Source organism: Macaca mulatta, chromosome 6, assembly GCF_049350105.2.
Source record: "Macaca mulatta isolate MMU2019108-1 chromosome 6, T2T-MMU8v2.0, whole genome shotgun sequence".
NCBI classification, from domain to species: domain Eukaryota; kingdom Metazoa; phylum Chordata; class Mammalia; order Primates; family Cercopithecidae; genus Macaca; species Macaca mulatta.
The window spans coordinates 103,909,842-103,924,580 of NC_133411.1; the positions used below are offsets into that span (position 1 = coordinate 103,909,842).

Genomic DNA, 14,739 nt, shown 5'->3' on the forward strand with positions numbered 1-14,739 from the left:
TACTTGCTTCTGTGGAGTGTCAATATTTGTCTCATTTCTTGAGACTTTGTTCAAAGTGATGAACGTGTGTAAATTAGGACCTATTTGTGTAAATTGGACCACAGAGCTCTCCAGACACAGTCGGGGGGTAAAAGGCTGTGAAAGATGCCGCCTGATGTGAGCCGTGGCCAGGCACTTTGGAACCTGGGATCCCATCTCCAGCCTTTCAGAGGACATAGAGGAATATAAAATGCAGATGAGAGAGTTCATATTTTGGGCATCTCTGTTCTTTTGAAATCAAAGTGCAAAGAAAAAGTTTTGCCTCGAGGTCTTACCCCATACTTGTTTTTCTCCTGAGGTTTTAAAATTTTCTTAACTCCTTTTTTCTCCACAGATCCTTGGGGAAATTCTGTCTTCATATCTTCTTAAAAGATATGGTTAAATTGAACACTGAAATTTAAAAACATGCTTTCATACTATTTTTCTTTTAACTGATGTATCTGACGTTGGTGAAGAACTAAGTGGGCGTGTTGGTTTACTTTTATTTTTTTGAGACAGTCTTGCTGTGTTGCCCAGGCTGGAATGCAGTGGCATGATCTTGGCTCACTACAGCCTCACCTCCTGGTTCACACCATTCTCCTGCCTCAGCCTCCTGAGTAGCTGGGATTATAAGTGCCTGCCACCATGGCTTGTTCATTTTTCTATTAGTAGAGACAGGGTTTCAACATGTTGACCAGGCTGGTCTTGAACTCCTCACCTCAGGTGATTTGCTCACCTTGGCCTCCCAATGTGCTGGGATTACAGGCATGAGCCACCACACTCGGCCTGGGATATTCTTGATTGTAACTGTAATAGATCCCTTTAATAAAAACAAAACAGAACAACAACAACAACAAAACAGCTGTCTGAAAAGTCCCAAAATTAAAGAGCCCGCTTGGACAGGCATTTGGACACCAGTTGAATGGCCCAGCACAAACCATATTTACATGGGCCATTCGGCCTGTTAGATCCTTAGGGTATTTGAAGTGGTGGGGATATTTGCATTTCTGCCTCTGGTTATCGTGTTAGTATGAATTCGACTAGTGTTTGAGGGCCAGGCTCAGATCCGGGAAAACCAGAGCCCCTGACTTCACACCTCTTCTCTTCTATGTGTGTGTGTGTGAGGAAAATAGAAAGCACAAGAATATTTTTTTTTTCAATGAGCTGGAAAGATGGAAAAACAAGCTTAAGATGTTTAGTTGTTCAGAAGAAGGGAAGTGCAAGGAATACTCAGCTTTGCTGCTGCTGAAGGAGGCCCCTGGCGGAGGCTGTTTCAGAGGTGGGGTTTCTCTGAGAAAGGTAAGAGGCAAATAGGATGGCCCATCTGGTTTGCCAGAGATGGGGAAAGTTAGTATCCCCAAAACAGCCTCAGCATTCTGGCAAAGGCGTTGGAAAACCCGCTAGGGTGTGGGACCCTTGTTGGCCACTGGGTAGAAGGAAAACATTGCTGGTCCTGAGGACTGTACCGTTCTTCCACTGCTATAAAGAACTACCTGAGGCTGGGTAATAAGGAAAAAAGGTTTAATCGGCATACAGTTCTGTGGGCTGTACAGGCTTCTACATCTGGGGAAACTTACAATCATGGTGGAAGGTGAAGGGGAGGCAGGCATGTCTTCACATGGCTGGAAGAGGAGAGAGAGTGAAGGGGAAGGTGTCATGCACCTCCAAACAACCAGATCTCAGGAGAACTATCATGAGGACAACACTTGGGGGATTGTGCTCAACCATAAGAAACCACCCCCATAAGTCAATCACCTCCCACCAGGGCCCACCTCCAACACAGGGTTAGAGTTCAGCATGAGATTTGGGTGGGGACACACAGCCACACCACGTCAGGCTTCCCATTCTTCTCCTGCATGTGCTTCCCAAATGGTTCTGTCATTGGTTTTTGTTTTTGTTGATACATAATATATGTACGTATTTTCTGAGTGTATGTGATATCTTGATTCATCCCTATATTAATCAAATCTGGGTACTTGGGATGTCTTTCACTTGAAATATTTTCTTTTCCTTGTGCTGGTAATGTTCAAGTTATTCTCTCCTAGCTGTTTTGATAATACACAGTAGATGACCCACTGCCATCCCCCTGCTGATTTACCAATAGTAGGTCTTGTGCTCCCATTAGGCTGTGTGTTTGTGCCCGTTGCCAGCCTCTGCCCATCCTGCTTATGAGTGAGCTCTGCTGGGCCCTGTTGACCACCTACTCTTGGCCTCCATGAGATCTGCTCTCAACTCCTGCTTATGAGTGAGAACATGCGCCGTTTCTTTGCTTGGCTCGTTTGCTTAACGCAGTGTCCTCCAGCTCCATCCATGCTGTCTCGGATGACAGGGCTCTCCGCTGTGTGGTGGAGTATTGCTCCTGTGTATGTTCGGGCCATGTTCCCTTCATCCCCTGTTGACAGGCACTCAGGTGATTCCGGACCTTGGCTTCTGTGGATGGTGCTGCATTGAAGCTGGGAGCAGTCACTGGCTTCATATTCAGGGGACATGAGCCACTTTGATGTTCTCAAGCAGCCTATCCCCAAAGCCCTCTGTGGAATGCCGCATTCCTTTGTGCCCTTGGCTTCCACTAGGATGAACCGTTGGAAAGTGGATTTGAACGCTTGGTTTCTGTCTTTAATTGGTACCCGGCTGCACTGACCAAGCAGGGGTCCCAGTGACCCTGGACACTACCTCACATAAGGTCCAAAGATGCTGTTAGGTTCTTTTTTTAACTTAAAAAAAAAAAAAAGAAAAAAAAAAACAAAACAAAACTATGGACCTGATTAAGATATAGCATTATAATTTAGTGTTTTTCCTATTGGAAAGGTGTATATTTTATTTTCTAAGAAGGAAAGAAATCCTGTTAAATACTCTAACCACAGATTAAATCATGTCAAGGAAAGAGGTACTATTTTGGGGGAAAATTGTCCCTTCATGTCAAAGATCAAGGGGATGAATTCCATTGTTTAATTGAGTTAATTATGAAATCTTAAGTGGTTTTGAGAAGACGAGCTGCGGATGCTGCAAAACATGAGACTGATGCTGATTTAACGTTAGTCAGCCCTGACAGAATGTGGCTAATATTTAAAGCTTGCTCCAGTATTGCTTGATAGATTGTAAGTTAAAGTAAAGATTGGTTTGATGCTTTTATTTTACAAAATATTGAGGAAAAGTTTGACAGCCAAGGAAACAGCCTTCCACCAATTTATTCCTAATTTCTATCACCAGAAAAATTTGTCCTGTTAATTCCAGAATTTACTTTTGGAAAGTTCCTGTAAGGAGAGCAGAGGTATTGGTGGTTGAATGATGACTTGAATTTAGGTGAAGATCGTTAAATATTTCATAGTCATGTTTGTCTTGGTGGTTTTAGCAATTTTATATTAAATTTAGAACTGCAAGTCAAACCAAATGTGTTCTTTTGCTTTTGTGATACTCCTTTGTTTGTATGACTATACTTGTAAAGAATGATAAAATGTGTATAGGGCATTTTCTCTGTGTAGATATTAGGATTTTTAGGGAAACAAATTAATCATTCTTCTAATAGACATTGTGCTGTGTGTTGGGTCCTTTGTATATTAGTTGAATTATTATAATGAGGACCACTTGAAAGTATGTTTCTATACAAGATATTTTATATGCTGCCTTGTGTTATGCAAAATCCTTCATCCTCTAAGAAGACTAAGTAATGGGTTGGAGGAGAGGTTTAATTCCCCATTAGGTCTATTCCGAATGCCCAGAATTGAATGCGAGTATGAATTATGTTTTCGAAGTGGGGTGTGTGTGGTGAACTCCTTTTTAGATCATGGGAGGAGGAGGTAAAGCAAAGATCAGATTTGCTGATGAACATTTGTGCATATTCTAGTGGAGAAGTCATATGACTTGACTGCACCTGCGTACTCTGATTTTGGTGTCGTTAGTGTCCGTAGCCACAAGCCTCAGCTGAAAAAGAAAGGCTTCCTGGATGGGGAAAATAGGAATCGGTAAGAACCTGAAATTGTCTGTCATGGCCTGTGAGTCACAGGTAAATAAACCTGCCTGAGGGGACGTTGGCTGTACAGTATTTTCCTTCTGTTTTAAGACTGTCAGAAAAAGGTCAGTTCTATTGTGTTGGGTTCCTGGACCTCATCTTTGCTGCAGAGGGGACTTGCCATTATACCTCTTGCCCCCAGTGCCCAGGAGGCTGATGCCACATAGAAGACCTGCAGGTCAGTGGAGTTGAACAGGCACCGGACACGCTGTGCACCTTGGAACACATCTGAGAAGTGCGTCCTTGCAGCAGGTCTGGGGTGAGAGCGTGTTCCATCTCCTCTGCCTTCTCTGGCTTTGCGGGCCTTTGAAGTTGGGCCCGGAAAGTGAAATTAGTTTCACTTTCTCGAGGTCAAAGCCGGAATCAGGCTCATCATTTCCTGCAGTGTTCACAGCAGCAGCTCGTAAACTCGACATGACCTGAATCCGGATAGTCGAGGTTCCGCCCTGCTTTGTGACTCGGTTGTGTGTGGTCTTGAGAAAGTGAACATGGGTTTTCTTGACGCTGAGGGGGCCGAAGAGACCCCCCCTTCACTGAAGCATTGGACCCTCCAGTCAGGAGGCAGCTGGGACTCGGGAAAGCCCCACATGCCCTCCAGTTCCCTTATGTTGAAATGGTTTGTACTCGGCCATGCCGGGTCATTTTGGGAGGTAAGTGGGGGGTTCACATGGGGGTATGCAGTATTCTTAGGTGTCAGGTGCGAGAGTTGAATTTGTAGAAGCTGTGCAGATAGGAAAGGACCTGGCAGGGAGTGCTGTTTACACGGAGCCCATTTAACGCGAGGTCTGCGCTCTCCCTGGGTCCGTGTCTGACCGGTGTCTCCCAGTCTACAACGGGACGTTCACGTGACTCGGCTCCATCATCCCACTCTGTGTAGATGTCCGAGGATCTGTGCGTGGCTGCTCTGTTAGAGTGAGTTATGCTAATGAACTGAGAAACAGTGGACAAACCCTGAATTGGTCAGCACTGGTTCCACGGCGAGTTCTGCTGTGGTTGGAGTCATTCATCATAAAGTGTGCTGGACTCCTATGCAGAGCTCTGATTTTCAGAGGCCCTTTAACTTGGCAGCTAACCAGCGGCTTCCTTCAGAAGACATTTGAGTCCCCTTTACCTGCCAGGGTGACCCTGGGAGTTTGAAGATGAGTGAGACAAGCCCTCCCTGTCTTGTGGATTTTACTGTCCAGAGGGGAGACAGATGTAGATGGTGAAGGAGGCCCTATCGAGGTCAGCGCATGTCGGTTTTATTTCTGTAGCACTTGCTGTGTTCAGGCTGTGCCCCGGGCCATGTGCAGAGCATCTGGGGACCCTGCCCATGGCATCCCAGGCACAGCTAGCATCTGCACCATCTTCGTACTTGACCTGAATTTTGGGGGAAGTACCGAGGACGGCTTCTGCCTTTGCTGGAGAGGGTTGGAGTCAGGGAAGTCCTCCACAAGGAGATGATCGCCAGCTGATTCCTCAAGAAAGAGAGGTGGTTCCCACAGGGGCAGAGCAGGGCAGCATGCACAGACGTGGGTGTGGGGTCTGGGGCAGGTGCGTCTGAGTGGGGTCTGCTGGGAGACAGCGGGAGTGAGGTGTGAAGGCAGTTGGAATTTACAGGATAAATTATCACTAAAGTGATGCTGGGGAAACAGATAAAATCAGGACTCTCTAGGGTAAAAGTGGACCTAGGGTTACCTTGGGCGTGGGTGTTTTCAGGCTCTGAAGGCAGAGATTTAGGAAATTGGGCAGAGTTGAGCCCCAGATGAGGATGAAGGCTACCCTTGGGGGGGATGTTGAATGAGACAGGGATGGAAACCCAGTGAATATCCTGGGGTCAGTCGGGCAGGAAGGCAACAGAGGAGACTGGTGCCCTCAAAGACCCTGTGGGTCCTGCCTCTCAAAGTGCTGGGATTACAGGCATGAACCACTGCTCCCTACCGTTACTGGTAAAATTTCTAAGCTACTGTCTCTCATACCCACTCTCGTATTTTTTTTTTTTAAACCAGGTTTATGGCTGTATTTTTTGCAAGGGAACCAAACAGTTACCTGTTTGAAGTACAAATAACACGATGTTTAAAAACCAAAAAAGGTCATTTTGCACAGAAGTTTCCAAATACCCAGTTGGTTTGAGCCTTGCATTGCAGTGCCACTACGTGCTCTTAAATTTCTACACGATGTAGAGATAGCGAGGCAGGGACCACTCATACATCTTCAAGTTTTGATTCTATTAACTTGGGTATATTTTCAATTATTTTGGCACACCTGTGAGTGTCGCAAGCAATGCCAGGGTATTTATTTTGAAGCTTGTCAAAGGAAAGTTGGGAAGATTTTCACATTTTTAGAATTTTCATGGTAGTTATAATTTACAAAGAATGTAAAATTGTGTAGTCATTATTTTGCTTTTTTCTAGATGTGTCCCTAAACAGGGTTGCTAACTAATTCTACATCACAGGATTCAGAACTGTACCCTTTTGGAGCCGATGTCTGTAATAGAGGAATTCCGCCTCGTCAGTTCACTTTAAACGTGTTTAAAAGGTTTTCTTTATCCTAGTTGGAACCTGTGGCTATACTTTGTTTTGACTGCTGAGGAATATTCCATGATGGAAACTGTAATTCATCTGTTTGTCATATCGATGGACATTTGGATTATTTTGGGAGGGTGTGTATGTCTATTCAGCCTTCATTTTTTCAGGATTTTTTGTAGAAGATAATGTAACAGTATAACATCCTCTGCTAGGGAGCCAACATGAACCCTGATTACAGCCACACAGACACTCACACCTTGTTACCAATACACAGAACCATTTTCTTAAGTTGAAACACAGTAGCAGAACCTGAAGCCATGTGAATGGGTCCTCCGATCTTACACTCGGGAATTCACTTTTTATTACTATGTCTGCTAATTAGGAAGCATATCAATTATACAGAAATCTGAGAATGTATAATTATACATTTATAACAGAAGAAAACTTATTTTTAATACCCCAGAACACATGGCTATGTTTTTCCCTCATGCCCCACCACTGTTTTTTTTGCTTGAAATGTGAAATGACACTTGAATAAGGTTTTCTAGCGACTGTTAGACTGGCATAGCTCTTCAGAGACAGAGGATGTAAAGCACATGGAGAATTTCTGTTTGTGGAATGTGATTTCCCGGTGGCCTCATTCAGGCTGCCGCCGCCTTCCCCTCTGGCCGCCTGCACCGTGGGATGTCTGAGGAGGTCCCTGTTTCATCCTCTGGAAGTTCTGAAACGGAAGGAGAGGAGGGCGTGCAGGGTGTGGTACCTTTGTGTTGGTCCTTCGAGCTATTATTTGGAGTCTCGGCTGCCTTGGTGGTTGCTGCCTTTATGTCCCTAGCTCGTGGCTTTGTCCTTGTGTCTAATAGGCAGACAGATGGAAAGGGAAGTTGTATTCAGCCAACAGCTTGATCTTATTCTCAAGGCTCAAATAGACTGGGTATTTGGAGACTTCTACGTAAATTGGCATTTTTGGTTTTTAAACATGGTGTCTTATTTGTACTTCAAATGGGTAACGGGTTCTCTTGGAAAAAATATAGCCATAGAGCTGGTTTAAAAAAAAAAAAAAAAGGGAGTGGGTGTGAGAGAGCGGCTTAGAAATTACACCAGTAACGGCAGGCCATGGTGGCTTAGGCCTGTAATTCCAGCACTTTGAGAGGATGAGGCAGGTGGATCACCTGAGGTCAGGAGTTCGAGACCAGCCTGGACAACATGGTGAAACCCCGTCTGTACTGAAAATATGAAAATTAGCCGGGCATGGTGACAGGCACCTATAATCCCAGCTACTTGGGAGGCTGAGGCAGGAGAATCACTTGTACCCGGGAGGCAGAGGTTGCAGTGAGCCCAGATCGCACCACTGCACTCCACCCTGGGTGACAGAGCAGAAACTCCATGTCAAAAAAAACAAAAAACAAAAAAACCACCCCAGTGATGGAAACCTGACTGTGTCATCTGTGATGGAGATAGCGGATTATTTCGTTTTTAGTGACAGGATGAATTGGATATATTTGCAGTATTGATCTTGACAAGGGAAATGGTCAGAACCAAATGTGACGCCCAGCTTGGGCCTCGCCGTTGGCAGAAGACCCTGGTGGGCAACAGACTGGAGACTCGGAGACCGAGGGGAGAATTCTCATGCCGTGATGCTATTGCAGTCACTGCTTCTGGACTCCTGCTGGAGGGAGCGGTCCCCTGGCTTTACAGGCTTTGGTGTAGTGGAGACCTTCGGACCTGCCTCTCCTGACACACCTGTGGGTGTGGCGAGCAGTGCCAGGGCTGAGGCACAGGTGCTGAGACCGGAACGTGGACGGGAGAGGCTGCACACGGTGCGCGGCAGGCGTCTGCTCAAGCAGCTGGGGGTTTCCGCAAGGGGGCGGGGCGATGGTTTTCTTCCTTGAATTTGGGTGGGGAGGGTGTTCTGGGGTGCTGTGTCTGCACTTGTGTTGCTCTGAGGTCAAGGTGTGGCCCCGAATCCCTGTCCCTCTGCCAAAGTGAGGGTTTGCCCATTTTCAGGTCAGATTTCCCTTGGGTCCTGGCCTCTAGGAGTTGGGGGCATTCGAAGGGGGCATGAGCACGGTGGACGCGAGTCGGCCTCTTCGTCTCCCCCCAGCTCCTGGGCTGTGTGTGAAGAGCTGCCCAGCGGAATCGCCCTCCTGCCTGGTGTTTCATTCACCAGAAATCGTTCTCATTGTGGACTCTTGACTCAAATTTAATCCAGGAATGGAACGTGCTGTTGCTGGATGCCACACACAACATCAGGAGCCTAGTTGGGGATTATATGATCTTACCCCACACCTTAAAACTGAAGACTCTAATTGTCAGGCCTCTGAGCCCAAGCCAAGCCATCGCATCCCCTGTGACTTGCACGTATATGTGCCCAGATGGCCTGAAGTAACTGAAGAATCACAAAAGAAGTGCAAATGCCCAGCCTCGACTTAACTGATGACATTCCACCACAAAGGAAGTGAAAATGTCCAGTCCTTGCCTTAAGCGATGATATTTTGTGAAATTCCTTTTCCTGGCTCATCCTGGCTCAAAAAGCTCCCCCACTGAGCACCTTGTGACCCCCACTCCTGCCCGCCAGAGAACAACCCCCCTTTGACTGTAATTTTCCTTTACCTATCCAAATCCTATAAAACGGCCCCACACTTACGTCCCTTCGCTGACTCTTTTCAGACTCAGCCCGCCTGCACCCAGGTGAAATAAACAGCCATGTTGCGCTCACAAAGCCTGTTTGGTGCTCTCTTCACATGGACGCGCATGACAGTAGTTAAGGAGATACTGAAGTCTTTGCCAGCTCCAAGAGCTTTTTCAGTTTGTTGGGCCATTTTAGGCAGAAGGAAAGGCTTGCTTAGAGAATCTTACAGAAATGTTTGGTGCAGCGCCGCTAAACCGTGGAATAAATGTGTAACTTTCTGTGGCGGCCCTCTGGAAAGAGATGCACTTTGAGTGCACCCTGGCCTGCTCGCTACAAGAATCGGCTGTGTCACCCCGCTTTCCGTGGGTCTGCAGGTGTGCGTGGTCCATCGCCCTGCACTGTGGCCGTGGAAGGGAAGATGATCTGGAATGCTGGCGACAGTTCTAGGTGCGTGTTGATATGTGTGCTGCTTTCTACAGGTAAGAACATTTCTGTTTAATAAACATCTCATCAGGATGATTGCAAGATATTTGAGTCTCATTCAGTAGTGTTTCTGGGTTCCTTCTGTTTTTAATCTGCTTTCTAGCACTAGGCAAGTGAAGACATGGAAAGTAATAAACCCATCAAACTTGCAGAGACGTGGTGTTGTGTAGGAGCAAACTGTAGCTTCTGGCTCTGTTTAAAGATTGTAGTAAACTCTTACCTGGCGTGGTCACATTTGTTTAATCGAAATGTGAATGAGTCAAAGCTGGCACCTGCATTGTTGATGAAATACCAGATTTTAAAGGAACATGTCGATATGCCGTAAGATACCAGCAAAGTTCCTCGCTGAGGTTCTGCGCGGGTTCGGAGGAGCTGGGCCTTGCATCACCAGGGTCGTCTCTGGTAGCAGATGCTCAGTGTTGGACATTAGTCACTTAGCCTTTCCAGGGCCGAGGAACAGTTCGCTGTGGTGTTTTTAGAACCTGTATTTTGAGTCCGTTTGTCCAACTTGACTCGAAGTTGCTGCCCAGTTTCAGACCTTTGCCTCACACCGTGCGCTCATTTTCTTGTCCCCTGATAACTGCCTCAGTTGCCTCCAGCCTCACAGTCGAGCCTCATCGTTCATGGACACAGGCTCCGTGGTGGGGCCCAGGCCGCGACTCCGGCTTGCACAGTTCCATGCCTGTCACCGTGGTTTATCACACCACTCCCGGGATCTCCCGTTTAGAGGAAGAGAGTCCCTTTCCTGCAGGCCCTGTGTGGTGTGGAAACCACCCCTACCTACCTTTCTCCTGTTTGAACTGTACCGTGAAGCTACTTCTGTTCTAGTCAACCGTCAGAATTTAAGGTACGGTGATTTATGTAACTTATCACACGCTTCTCAGTGGTTCTTTATGAATTTCATTCTGTTGTGAAATTATTGCAGTTTTCATGGCTACGCTGGTCTCAGGTTGTGGCCCTTGGTAACTATCTTGAAATGAATTGCGTTCCCCATTGTGTGTTAAGGTTTTGTCTGGGAGCTGTTGAGGCCTCACCTCTGCTTAGGGCAGTGGCTTTGCTCTCCTGACAAGAGGAAGAATCTTATTTAGAGCATTTCTGATGTGGTTTTTGCTTCCAGACAGAATTACTTTTTTCACAGAGATGGCCACTAAAGTTGTAAATTATGCTCAGGAAGACACACGGGTCAGCTGACAGAGTGGAGTCCAGAACAGACCCAAAGACGCAAAAGCAATTCAGTGGAATTTGAGTCTTTTCAACAAATTTTGCTGGAATTATGGGACAGCCATATGCAAAAGAGTGAAAACAAGGAGAAATTCCTGTATGAAAATTAAGGTAGACCATAGCCCTGAATGTAAAATGCCAAACTACAAAACCTGTAGAAGAAACGGAAATTGTCAACACCTAGGGTTAGAGCTCTTAGCCATGATACCATTATCCATAATCAAGGAAGAAAACAAGTAGGGTAAGACTCATCAAAATTAAACTTTTAATGTAAAAGACACCCCTAGGGTATTGAAGAGACACATTTTCTATAGAGGGGGAAAAGATGTCTATGAACCATGCAGCCAGCAAAGGACTTGTATCCAGAATGCACAGGACTCCCATGGCTCATGACAGAGAACAAACCACCTGACTTAAAAGTGGGCAGAGACCTGAACAGATGCTTCACTGAGAAGGATGGGAGGATGGCCCGAAAGCATCTGAAATGACCTTCAGCATGACTGGTTGCACCGAGATGTGCACCGAAGCCGCAGTGAATTTGTTCACACCCCTGCTGGAGCACCTAAGGTCTTCCGACAGCCCCAGGTGCTGGTGAGGACAGGCAGTCGGGACTCCTGTGCGATGCTGGGGTTCAGCACGGTGCAGACAACTTGGCGGTTTCTTACAAAACTGATCTCACATAAACGTGGGGCCTGGTGACCCCACTCCTGGGTATTTACCCTCGAGAAACAGAAGCTGATGTTCAAGAAAAACTGCCCAGATGTTAATAGCACTGTCTATAGTTGCCCAAAACAGGTTACAATGTGCCGCAGCCATACGTGGAATAATAAACACCCAGCAGCCCCGAGGCTGGGGGCTGCTGATAACAGGACACCCTGGGTGCACCTCCAGGCACGATGCCCAGGAAAGAGACAGGCTGAGCCTGCTGTGCTGTGACCTGCCCCTCCGACAATACTCACAAAAGACAGACCAGTGGGAATGGAGAACATGGAGACGGTGATTGCTGGGAGTGGGCAGGTGTGCTTATGAGGTCTCGTGAGTGGGTCTGGGGCTGTGGGACTGTTCTGCTTGTGTGATGATGATGATGATGGGAATATTTGTGCCGAAATCCACAGAACTGAACACTGTCCACTTTACAGTAATTTTTAAAAAGTGGTAATATGCTCATTTTCAGTACTGTTTTTAATGGAAGATGGAGTTTGCAGACAATTCGTTAAGGCAAGCCTGTCTCGGTACCCGGATTGGGTTGGAGTAAGCTCATTTTCAATACTGTTTTTATGGAAGATGGAGTTTGCAGACGATTCATTAGGGGCGTGTCTCAGGGCCGCTGGGTTGTGTTGGGTTGGAAAAGCCTTCCCTGTTGCAGGCAGTAGCATGGGGCATGGAAAGGATATCGCCACGGAAACACATAGAATCCTTTGAGGAAACATGTGCATTTCTAACTTGCTATAAGATAGAATTGGAATTTGTAATGCTTTTGTTTTCTAGAGTCTTGGTAGAATAGGGAGACAGTGTAATGAAAGCTAATTTTGAAATGAAGAATTTTAAAGATTTTCAACAGCAATAGCTCTAGGAAGTCCCTGGAAATGTAAAGATGTTCAGTAGTGATAGCTCTAGGAATAGTCACCCTGGACTTGCTTCTTGAGCATTGGTTTCCTGGCTGTATCTTCCGACTTTCATTTTTAAGTTTTGCTGTGAGTTGGGGATGTGTGGGAATAGCCATCGGTGTTGGGTAGGAGTGGCCCTGCAGGGGTGCATGTGTCCCGAAGCCTGGGGCACTGTTTCAACCTAGCTTGGAACATGGGTACTGTTGTCTGTGGCTGGAGTAAGAGTACCAGCCTGGCAGGCTGGGGGAGCCCACGGGGTGGTCTGGGCACACTGTCCTCCCTGCCTGCAGGATGGCAGCTGGAGGAGCTCGAAGGCTGCCTGCCTCGTGGCTGTCAGCGCAGCAGCCCCTCCTGTCACTGGAGCAAGCTTTGGATCCAAGAGTCTCTGCGCCTGGACTTGCCTCCTGGGACCTCCGCCACTGTCCTGAGGGCCCTGGTGCCACTTTCCCTGTGGGACCCAAGCCTCAGACAGCTGCGACTCCAGATTTGGTTGCTTTCCCTGACGTCTTCTTCCAGCACGAGTGCTCACTTCACTCAGTGCAGAGCCTCAGGTTCCCTCCAGATCCCCAGAGATGGAATCTCCCAATTTAACAATATCGATGGTGACAAGATTTGAGCGGCACTGATTTAACTCAGCTTCCAGAGTTTAAGTTCTCAAGACACAGTCCTGCTCCTTCCCTGTCCTGATCCTGTGTGGCTGGTGTGGATGTGGGGTTTCCAGAGGGTGTGGCTGAGGCAGAGGCTGGTTGTGGGGTTTCGGTTGTGTGGAGTGGGGGATCAGTGGACACTGGCTTTCCCAACTCACTTTCTATGTAGCTCCCAGTTTCTCAAAATCATAATTATCTTGGATTCCCTGTGAAACTGGGAGTCAGGCCTTGTGTGCAGTGCTGGGTGGCCATGACAGGGCAGGAGGGAGAGATGAAAACAGGGAGGATGGGTTTGTCAGGGGAAGAAACCCCTTGCCGAATCCCTGTGTCTGTTTTAGGTTAAAGATGAATGGCTGGGTGACAGATGTCTCACCGTTGTGGCTGGACCTTGCTGTGCTGAACCCTGAGCAGGGGCCCCAGCAGCTGCCTCCTGCCAGGCCGGGGCCACAGGGCTGGGCTTCTGCCTCTAGGGTGGGTTGCAAGGGCTCGTGCCAAGGTACAAGGGTCTGCACAGCTCCTGTGTGACCTGAGGGACATGTGAGAAGCTGGTCTGTGCTCCTTACCTGGGAGAAGCTGAGCTCACCTGGACCAGAGCCTCTGGGGAGGTAGGAAGGCAGAGGCCTAGAATTCCTGCTTTCCCCAGACAGCAAGAAAGCACCTGCTCTGAGATGCCCTCAGCGGCCATATATAGTTGATTTTAACATGAGGGAAGATGCCAATTAACCCGGCTCTGTGGGGAGCTTTGAGGAGTCCAGGCCCTGGGCCCCAGGCTTTTTTATATGTTCCTTCCTGAACAAAAAACAAAAGAGGCTGATGTCCACTGCATGGGGTAGCACATGCCGAACTTGTGTGGGGCTTGTCCCTGCGTTTCCTTGGTGCTCCTCCCTGCCCCCACAAACACCAGCCGTTCCAGGCTGAGGCTTGTCCTGGTTAGACCCTCACTGATGGGGTCTGTGATCCTGGATCGAGGGCCCAAGCACTTCTTTCATTATTAAAATGATTCACCTGAGACGCATGACTGCCTCTAAACATCTCGTGAGCATGAGATACAGCCAGTGCCACCGAACCAAGCTCAATATTCTAGTGTAAAGGAGAAATTTTACTTTTAATGTGCTCCTGGGACTCAGATGTAAATATTCAATTCCCGTTAAACTTTGAAGACCTTGAGAACCTCTGAGATTCCTTGGAAACTACTCCTTGGCCCCACGACTAACTCTCCTGTGGAAGGAGGCTGGGGTGGTCCGTGGGGGAGGACCGGGTGGTCCGCGGGGTCTGGGGTCCTGCTGCGTTCTCCAGGATTCCTTCCGTTTCATCATTAGTCCCAGCTCTTCAGCAGGTGGAGCAGATTCACTGACATTTCCATTATTTTGTTCCTGTGTTCACTCAGTTAACTGAATCAATATTTACCAGAAATAATTGATGGTGAGATGGGAATTATTGGTGATTCCCGGACACAGGCAGTTTGTATAGATAAGCGTGTTACAGTGTCTGATTTCCGAGATGTTGGTCCACACCTTCTCAGGAACACACTTTCAGGGGTAGATTCCTGTGCAGGAGAAGCTGTTTTACCCCGAGACGCGGTGGCGGCCCCTGCACTGGCATGGCAGGGTGGCTGTGT

The 14,739-nt window shown here is 47.5% G+C and overlaps 1 long non-coding RNA gene across 3 annotated transcripts in view; it reads left to right on the forward strand.

Moving 5' to 3' along the window:
• The first annotated feature begins 4,541 nt into the window (after window positions 1-4,541).
• The window catches only part of LOC144341473 (uncharacterized), a 29,721-nt gene continuing 19,523 nt past the window's right edge, over window positions 4,542-14,739 (forward strand). For all 3 annotated transcript variants that reach the window (XR_013418447.1, XR_013418449.1, XR_013418448.1), the window contains exon 1: window positions 4,542-4,677. This is a non-coding gene — a long non-coding RNA (uncharacterized LOC144341473). The remainder of the gene's footprint in view (window positions 4,678-14,739) is intronic.